This window comes from Macrotis lagotis, chromosome 5 (assembly GCF_037893015.1).
Source record: "Macrotis lagotis isolate mMagLag1 chromosome 5, bilby.v1.9.chrom.fasta, whole genome shotgun sequence".
In the NCBI taxonomy this organism is placed as follows: Eukaryota; Metazoa; Chordata; class Mammalia; order Peramelemorphia; family Peramelidae; genus Macrotis; species Macrotis lagotis.
The window spans coordinates 576433-584482 of record NC_133662.1 but is presented as its reverse complement, the minus strand read 5'-3'; positions in this window follow the sequence as shown (position 1 = coordinate 584482).

Here is an 8050-nt window from a genome sequence, read left to right as displayed (position 1 = left end):
GTCCCTATCTCTCTCCTTCACTGATAAACTCCTAGAAAGAATAGACATTTGCCTTTTCCTTACTACTACATATTTACTCTTTACTTTGCTGTCAAAGGTCAACAATAACCTCTTAATTGCTAAATCTTATGGCCTTATTCAGGCCTCATTCCCCCAGAGGAAGCTAGGTGGTGAAGTGGATAGCAATACTGGGCCTGGAGTCAGTAAAACCCGAGTTCAATCTAGCCTCAAACACTCATGGACTATGGGACCTGGGGCATGTCACTTTATCCTCCTTGTCTCAGTTTCTTCATCTGTAAGATGAGCTGGAGAAGAAAATAGCAAACTACTCCGGTATCTTTGCTAAGAAAACCTCAAATTGAATCTGAACAATAGCAACATCCATCTAGACCATTCTGCAATATTCAATGCTAGTGATCATCTAGGTTCAAAGATTTAGAGTTGGAAGGGTTAATGGAAATCTTTTCATTTTCCTTATGAGGAACTGAAGTCTAGGGAGGTTGTGTTTTACATAAGGTCTTATAGTAGTAAGTATTAGAGGTAGAACTTGAACTCAGGGCCTCTGACCCAAGGATAATATTCTTTCTGCAATATCATACTGCCTTCTCCTCTATTCTCTTTTTGCTGTTGTTTTTAGCAAGGTAATAGAGTTAAGAGACTTGCCCAACGTCACAGAGATAGTAAGTATCAACTATCTGAGGTTGGGTTTGAACTCAGGTCCTCCTGACTTCAGGGCTGATTCTCTATCCACTGCACCACCTAACAGCCCCATCCTTCATTCTCTTAACCCTTCCCTTGTCCTCAATGAAACTATTTATTATTACTTCTCCCCATACCTATCTCCTAGGTTCCATTCCTGGTTCATCTTCTTCCTTCTGCTCCTTATGGTTGGATATACCCCAGGCTTACTTCTTGGGCTTTCTTTTCTCCTATTTCTATATACTCTTTCCCTTGGTAGGTGTCTAAGTAGCTCAAGACATAGAGAATGAGACCTAAGGTCAGTATAGACATGTTCAAATTCAGCCTTAGATATTTATTTATGTGAATTTCTACTTCAAGACAAAGCAAAAGCAAAAATATATCTAATTAAAAGAGATAATCAGGGAACTACATTTTGCTAAAAGGAACCATAGATGATGAAATTAATGTCAAAAGTTTTTACAGTAAGTTTCTCTGAAAGATCTGGAACTCACAATCTTACAAAAATGAGTGAAAAAAGTTTTTAAATGAAAAAAGACATGGACTGATACAAAGTGAAGTGAGAAGAACTAGGATATTATTGTTTACAGTAACTGCAGTGTTATAATAATGATCAACTGTGAGTCTTGACTACCCTGATCAATAAATATAGTGATCCAAGACAATTCCAAAGGACTCATGATGGAAAAAAAAAGTCTACCTCCAGAGAGAGAAATGATGAACTCTGTATGCAAATTGAAGTATAATCTGCTCCAAAAAACTAAAGTATGTCTTGCATACATATTTCTACCCCTACTTCTAAGATGGTTGTTAAACATTTGCCAGCACATCCTTAGCCTGATCCTATTATTATTGGAGTAGAAGCTTTGGCCTGCTCTATTTGATACCTGGATCAGATTACCCTTCCTTTGGCAACCTGGTAGCCTCCCAGGCCCAGGAACCCAGTGCCAGACCCATAGGTTTTACTGCAAGATAGTATGTACAGCTATCCTCAAACCTGACATGACTTCAATACTTCTTTGACTTCTGATGATAGAGACAGAAGAAAAGCAACAAGGTGATATTGGAATAAGTGGAGTGGGACTTAATTTTTTTTTTTTTTGCAAGGCAAATGGGGTTAAGTGGCTTGCCCAAGGCCACACAGCTAGGTAATTATTAAGTGTCTGAGACCGGATTTGAACCCAGGTACTCCTGACTCCAAGGCTGGTGCTTTATCCACTCCGCCACCTAGCCTCCCCAGGCTTAATATTTTAAAAAATCCAGGATATAGGGAATGAACAGCCAAGTATAGGCAAGTCCCTCAGTTATTTAAAAAAAAATGCAAAGAAAAAAATGAAAATTAAAAGAATTCTAGGTCTCAAAGACATTGCTGAAAAGATAATTCTACCCCCAACAACTTTCTCCCCCTAAAATTTTTTTTGAAAGAATCAATTGTGATTCCTTGGGAATAATTTTTATTTATTTTTTAATTTTCTTTTCAGGTCTTAATTCTCTTCTCTGTCCTTTCCCTCTTTTACTCATTGAGAAGGCATGCAAAACAAATTGGGAATGGTTTTAAGTGAAGGAGAAAAGATGAACCTCTTTTTTTTAGGGTTTTTTTTTTTTTTTTAAGGCAAATGGGGTTAAGTGGCTTGCCCAAGGCTAGGTAATTATTAAGTGTCTGAGAGCAGATTTGAACCCAGATACTCCTGACTCCAGTGCCAGTACTTTATCCACTGCGGCCACCTAGCCGCCCCTGAAGCTCTTTCTAACAATAAATTCTATTATTCATACTTTGCTGATGAAGTTGCAGAAATAGTTACAAAATGGGGAGGAGGGGAAGAGAGAAATCCACACGTTCTCCAGAAGAAAAAGCTGAGAATAAGAAACATAAAAGTTTTGAAATGACTTTGATTATGATAGATGATGAAGAGAATGGTAGGAAATAATTCAATTACAATTAAAGGATAAAGAAATAGAATCTGAATAAAAAGAAATAGATAATGAAATGAAAGGAATTATTTATTGTAGGATGACTTCAAGGTAAATGGTCCAGTGATACCATTCCATGCAATGTACCTTTCTCACTTCCTTATACTTTTTTTTAGGTTTTTGCAAGGCAAATGGAGTTAAGTGACTTGCCCAAGGTCACACAGCTAGGTAATTATTAAGTGTCTGAGACAGAATTTGAACCCAGGTACTCCTGACTCCAGGGCTGGTGCTTTATCCACTGCACCACCTAGCCACCCCTCCTTTCTCACTTCCTTAGCTCAGATCCTTCAGATCTAATTTCAAGAGAACAAAAACTGTGGGGGAAAGCTGGCTGGACAGCAAAGGCTGGACAAGGGGAACAAAAGCAATAAGGTCTCATGAAGATATTAATGAGAAAAGAGAATGAGCTACAAAAGGAATCATCAAAGAAGTCAAGAATGCTAATTAAATGTTTTGTGTTTTTTTAGGGATTAAAGTTTCAAGCAAAGTTTTTTAAGGATTAAGCAGTTTCAAGCAAAGAAAATTTTTTAAAAACTCAGAAAATCAGATAACCATATTTCCTTTTTTGCCTTTGTGTATTTACAATGCATTCTCTCGGAACTTCCAAACTGGAAGAATGAATGATCTTTGATTGATTAAACTTTTATTTAGTATAGGAATTTAGTATAGGAATAAAACTTTAACCCTACTGATCATTGTGATAAGTGAAAATGCAGGAGAGAAATTCAATGGATTGACTAGACTGTTGTCCCATGGGTTGTTTATCTTTCCCACATAGTAATTCTTTTTTTTTTTTTTTGCAAGGCAATGGGGTTAAGTGGCTTGCCCAAGGCCACACGGCTAGGTAATTATTAACTGTCTGAGACCGGATTTGAACCCAGATACTCCTGACTCCAGGGCTGGTGCTTTATACACTGCACCACCTAGCCGCCCTATAGCAATTCTTTAATCAAGTACACATAAACTATACATATTATAGAAATTTCATAAAATCAAATTAGAAAGGAGAATCACTAATAGAGTTAATTGGAGGGGTTTTGGGGGAGAGCTCAGATGAGTCCCTGCCTTTACTCTGCCATCTTGGCTACATTCCCTAATATAGTTATTAGAGATTGAGAGATATATTGATTAAATTAAATTTAATTAAAATTAGATATTGAGAAATTCCTTTTGTAAAAGATTGGAATGTTGCTCAATCATAGGTCTATGTAAAAATGTTAGAGGTAATTCATTTTTTAAAAATATTTTTCATTCAGATCATTTGTAAATGATAATATTTATTTATTCTACAAATACAGTTGATATCACTGAATCACAGAATTTGAGAGAGGAAGGGATTTTTCAGTGGTCATTTAATCTGCTACAGGGGCAGCAAGGTGGTGCAGTGGATAGAATACTGGCATTGGAGTCAGGAGGACAGGAGTTCAAATCCTGCTTTAAATATTTGATACTTACTTGCTGTGTGACCTTGGGCCTCACATCTATCTCTAGGGCAATCTCCAGTTGTCCTGATTCATATCTGGCCATTGGACCCAGATGGCTCTGGAGGAGAAAGTGAGACTGATGACTTATCACAGCAACCCCTCACTCATATCAAATTCAAGTGTTTGTCATAGCATCACCTCCCTAATGTCATGGTCTTCTTCAAAAATGAAGGACAAACATCATTGTCATCAATCAGCTAAAGGTATCAGATTGAGGGACTGTAAAGTGCCCCTTCCACCTACAAGCCAGGTTATTATATAATTAGAAAATGTTTAGCAAAATAAGATGCAGAATGGAAAATGTAAATTTGTGAATTTATCAGTTTATATGCAGGACACAAGGATTCAATTCTATTTAAGTGTGACACCAAATGATCAGTGTGATTGTAAAAAACAATTTCTTAAATCTTGATGTCTTTTTTATTTTCTTTATGTCATAAACTCTACATTAAGAGAGCAGCCTGGCCTAGTAGATGAAGAGTCATTCCACTTGGGATGACCTGACCTCAAGTTTCATTTCTGACACATATTTCTTGTCTTTGTGTCATTTAACCTTTTATTCTTTTAAAGGGTAAGCACCTGAAGTCTTTGCTTGCATCCCAGGTAATGCTCTTAGATTTTATTTATGGAATTAAATTTGTGTATAAGATCCCTTCTAGCACTGGCATTGGTAGTTTCCATTTGACAGCAGAGCTGTCACTATTGTTACTACAATAGGAGTAACCCTGGATATGGTTATTTAACACTAGTTCAAAAGTCCCCACTGGTGTGCTTTCCCTTAATAATCATCCAATATATTGAGTTCTTCAGCAAAAGACTTTACTCAAATGGCATACCAAGGACAATAGTTATCAAATATTTTCCCAAAAAGCAGAAATGTACTTTTCCACAAATATGAGCCAGTCTTAGCTGGGTGAGTCAATGTGCTCCAATGCTCAGTCTAGCATTTGTAGAAGTCTTTCCTCTTTGATTCCAGAATTCTTCACCTTTAGCCAGAATGTGAGAGAATTCTAGGCTCATTTGTTTCCCAATTCTTATTAGTTCAGAGCAGGTTCTTTCAGAAGGAGACTTCACCTTTACTTATGATAAATCATGTTGTGGCTTACTTCACCTTGGAGCCTACAGTGATGACCTCCCTCCCATAGGGGAGCTGAGAAAAAGGAGTCAAGCCACCACTGCCTTTATGCCTCCAGCTCAATTTTATTACTGCTTAGCTATTACATATATACTGTTAGGTCTTCTGGGGTAGAACAAAGAATAATGAGGTATTTGGGGGGGGACTGTATAAGCGGGGTATGTGCAGCATCTTGCATTACAGGATAAGAGGGTACATTAGGGGGGAGGTGGTAAAACACAGCTTTGTCTAGTGTCCTTCGTCTGTGGGGCAGAATGTCCAGCTCCCAAGGACTCCGGTGCATCTTATCTCTGAGGGCAGCATGCCAGTTCCTGAGACTGTCCAGGTGGCAGTTTACTTGGCAATGATTTATGTCATGGCTGTTAGAATAGCCTGTGTTCCCACATCCTTGGGCCAGTACACACCAGTACCATTATATCCCCATAGACTTCCAGCTGGGAATCTTATGTCAGAGGAGTCAAAGGCAAAAAGGTCCTCTTGAAATGAGCGGGTTAGCAGAACCCAGTACGGGTGAAGGACCAGTTAAAGGTGAAACCGATGGAATTGGAAACATTAAGAGTCCTGGGAAACAGTGTGACTGCTTGTTCTTCCGGTGAGAGTGTGGGGAGACCCACAAAATCAAATCAGAGCCAAGATGGCAGAGTAAAGGCTAGGACTCAACTGAGCTCTGCCCCAAATCACTCCAAATACCTTTAAATAATTACTCTAAATAAATTCTAGAGTGGCAGAAACCACAAAAAGACTGAGTCAAACAATTTTCTAACCCAAGACAACTTGGAAGATCCTGGGGAAGGGTCCCAGTACATCAGGGTAAAAGAGAAGAGCAGTGGGGCCTGCCAGAGTGAACCAGCCCCAGCAAGGAACAGACTGGTGGTGGGGCCACTGGGTCTGTGACCCTGGTGGTGGTTTCTAGAGCTCAGCTCAGAGATTGCCAAGAACAACTTGGAAGGTCAGCAGAAAAATCTGCTACACTGGGGTGAGAATGAAGGACAATCTGGCTCAGGCCTCCGCATCATAGACCAGACCCCAGGAGCAGTCCTTGGGAGCCACTGAAATCAGCATTGGTAGCTGCTTCTGGATTCTAGGTCCATGGACTGGATTGTAAGAGGGTTAGCAGTCTCTTTGCTATCACAAAAGTGAGACTCTATTGCTTTGCCCATACTCAGATATGGGTCACAGTCCAAGAAAAGGAGCAAAAGTTCCAGAAAAAGGAGCAGAAGCACAACTAACTGGTTTTAGATCTCCCTCTGTCTAAGCCCAATACTATCACTCTATCAAAGTCCTTTCTGATTTCTGACAGTCTTTCTAGTTCTACAACTCCTATCTTAGTCAAAAATTTAGAGCAAAGAGACCTTAGAAATCACCCAGTCCTATTCCATTCATTTTATAAATAAGGAAACAAACAATAATAATATAATGCCCACTTATGCCAGGTATTTTACAATTATTATCTCACTTGATCTTTAGAACAACCCGGGGAGAAGAGTTTACTAGTATTCTCACTTTACAAATGAGGAAACTGAGGCAAGCATAAGTTAAGTGACTTACCCAAGGTCACCTAGCTAGTAAGTGTCTGAGGATGGATTTAAACTTAGGTCTTCCTGATCCTAGCCCCAGTTCACATTTCCATTGAGCCACTACCTAGCTACCTAGGCCTAGGAAGGTCAAGTGACTTGTCTAGGGTAACACAAGTGGTAAGTAGCAGAGCTGGGATTTAAACCCAACCCCCTGACTTCATTATTACACAATCATTCCATTATTCCACCCTGCAATATATACAGACTTGACCAAATTTAAGATATATCCCTATGCCAGTGAACTCTCAGATTCCTTTCCCAAGTTGATCCATCCCTAAGGCTTCTACCCCTTGGCTTTTAGCAAACTTTTTAGCAAACAAATTTTAGAGTTTACCATGTACATGTAACTAAAAAAATAACAGATAAAATAAAGAAATTAATCGGTGCATAAGAGCATTTAAAATATTACAAAGCTGTGAAATGTTTATCAGAACAGTCAAATTACTATTGATTCTGTTTCTCGTCAATCAGTTTTATTCTTGGTTGCATTTTTTTTTTGGCTAGGCAATGGGGTTAAGTGGCTTGCCCAAGGCCACATATCTAGGTAATTTTTTTTTAGGGTTTTGCAAGGCAAATGGGGTTAAGTGGCTTACCCAAGGCCACACACACAGGTAATTAAATGTTTGAGATCGGATTTGAACCCAAGTACTCCTGGCTCCAGGGCCAGTGCTTTAAAACACTATGCCACCTAGCCACCCCCAGCTAGGTAATTATTAAGTGTCTGAGGCTGGATTTGAACTCAGGTACTCCTGACTCCAGGGCCGGTGTTCTATCCAATATGCCACCTAGCCACCCTGGCCACCTAGCTGCCCCATGTTTGAATTTTTGAAAGAAATTCTCACATATCTTGTTCAGTTGTCAAATTGTTTCTTGCTTTGTATTTGATAGAAAACAGGACTAGGAATTCTGATTCACAGAGATAAGTTATTAGAAACCAGAATTTCTGAATCTGAAGCATATGCTTGATACTTCTGGAATTTTTCAATAGGATACTATAGTTATTTGCTAAATACCCCTTAACAAGCTTCTAGCACCTCCTGAGTATATGTATACCCTAGATTGAGAAAAAAAATAATCCCTAGGATAGGAAATTTCCATTCCTAAAATGGAAATGCATCTTTTCTAGGTTGGGAACATACTTTCCCTAGGTGAGGAGCCAATGTTCAATCATTATCTAAATAAAT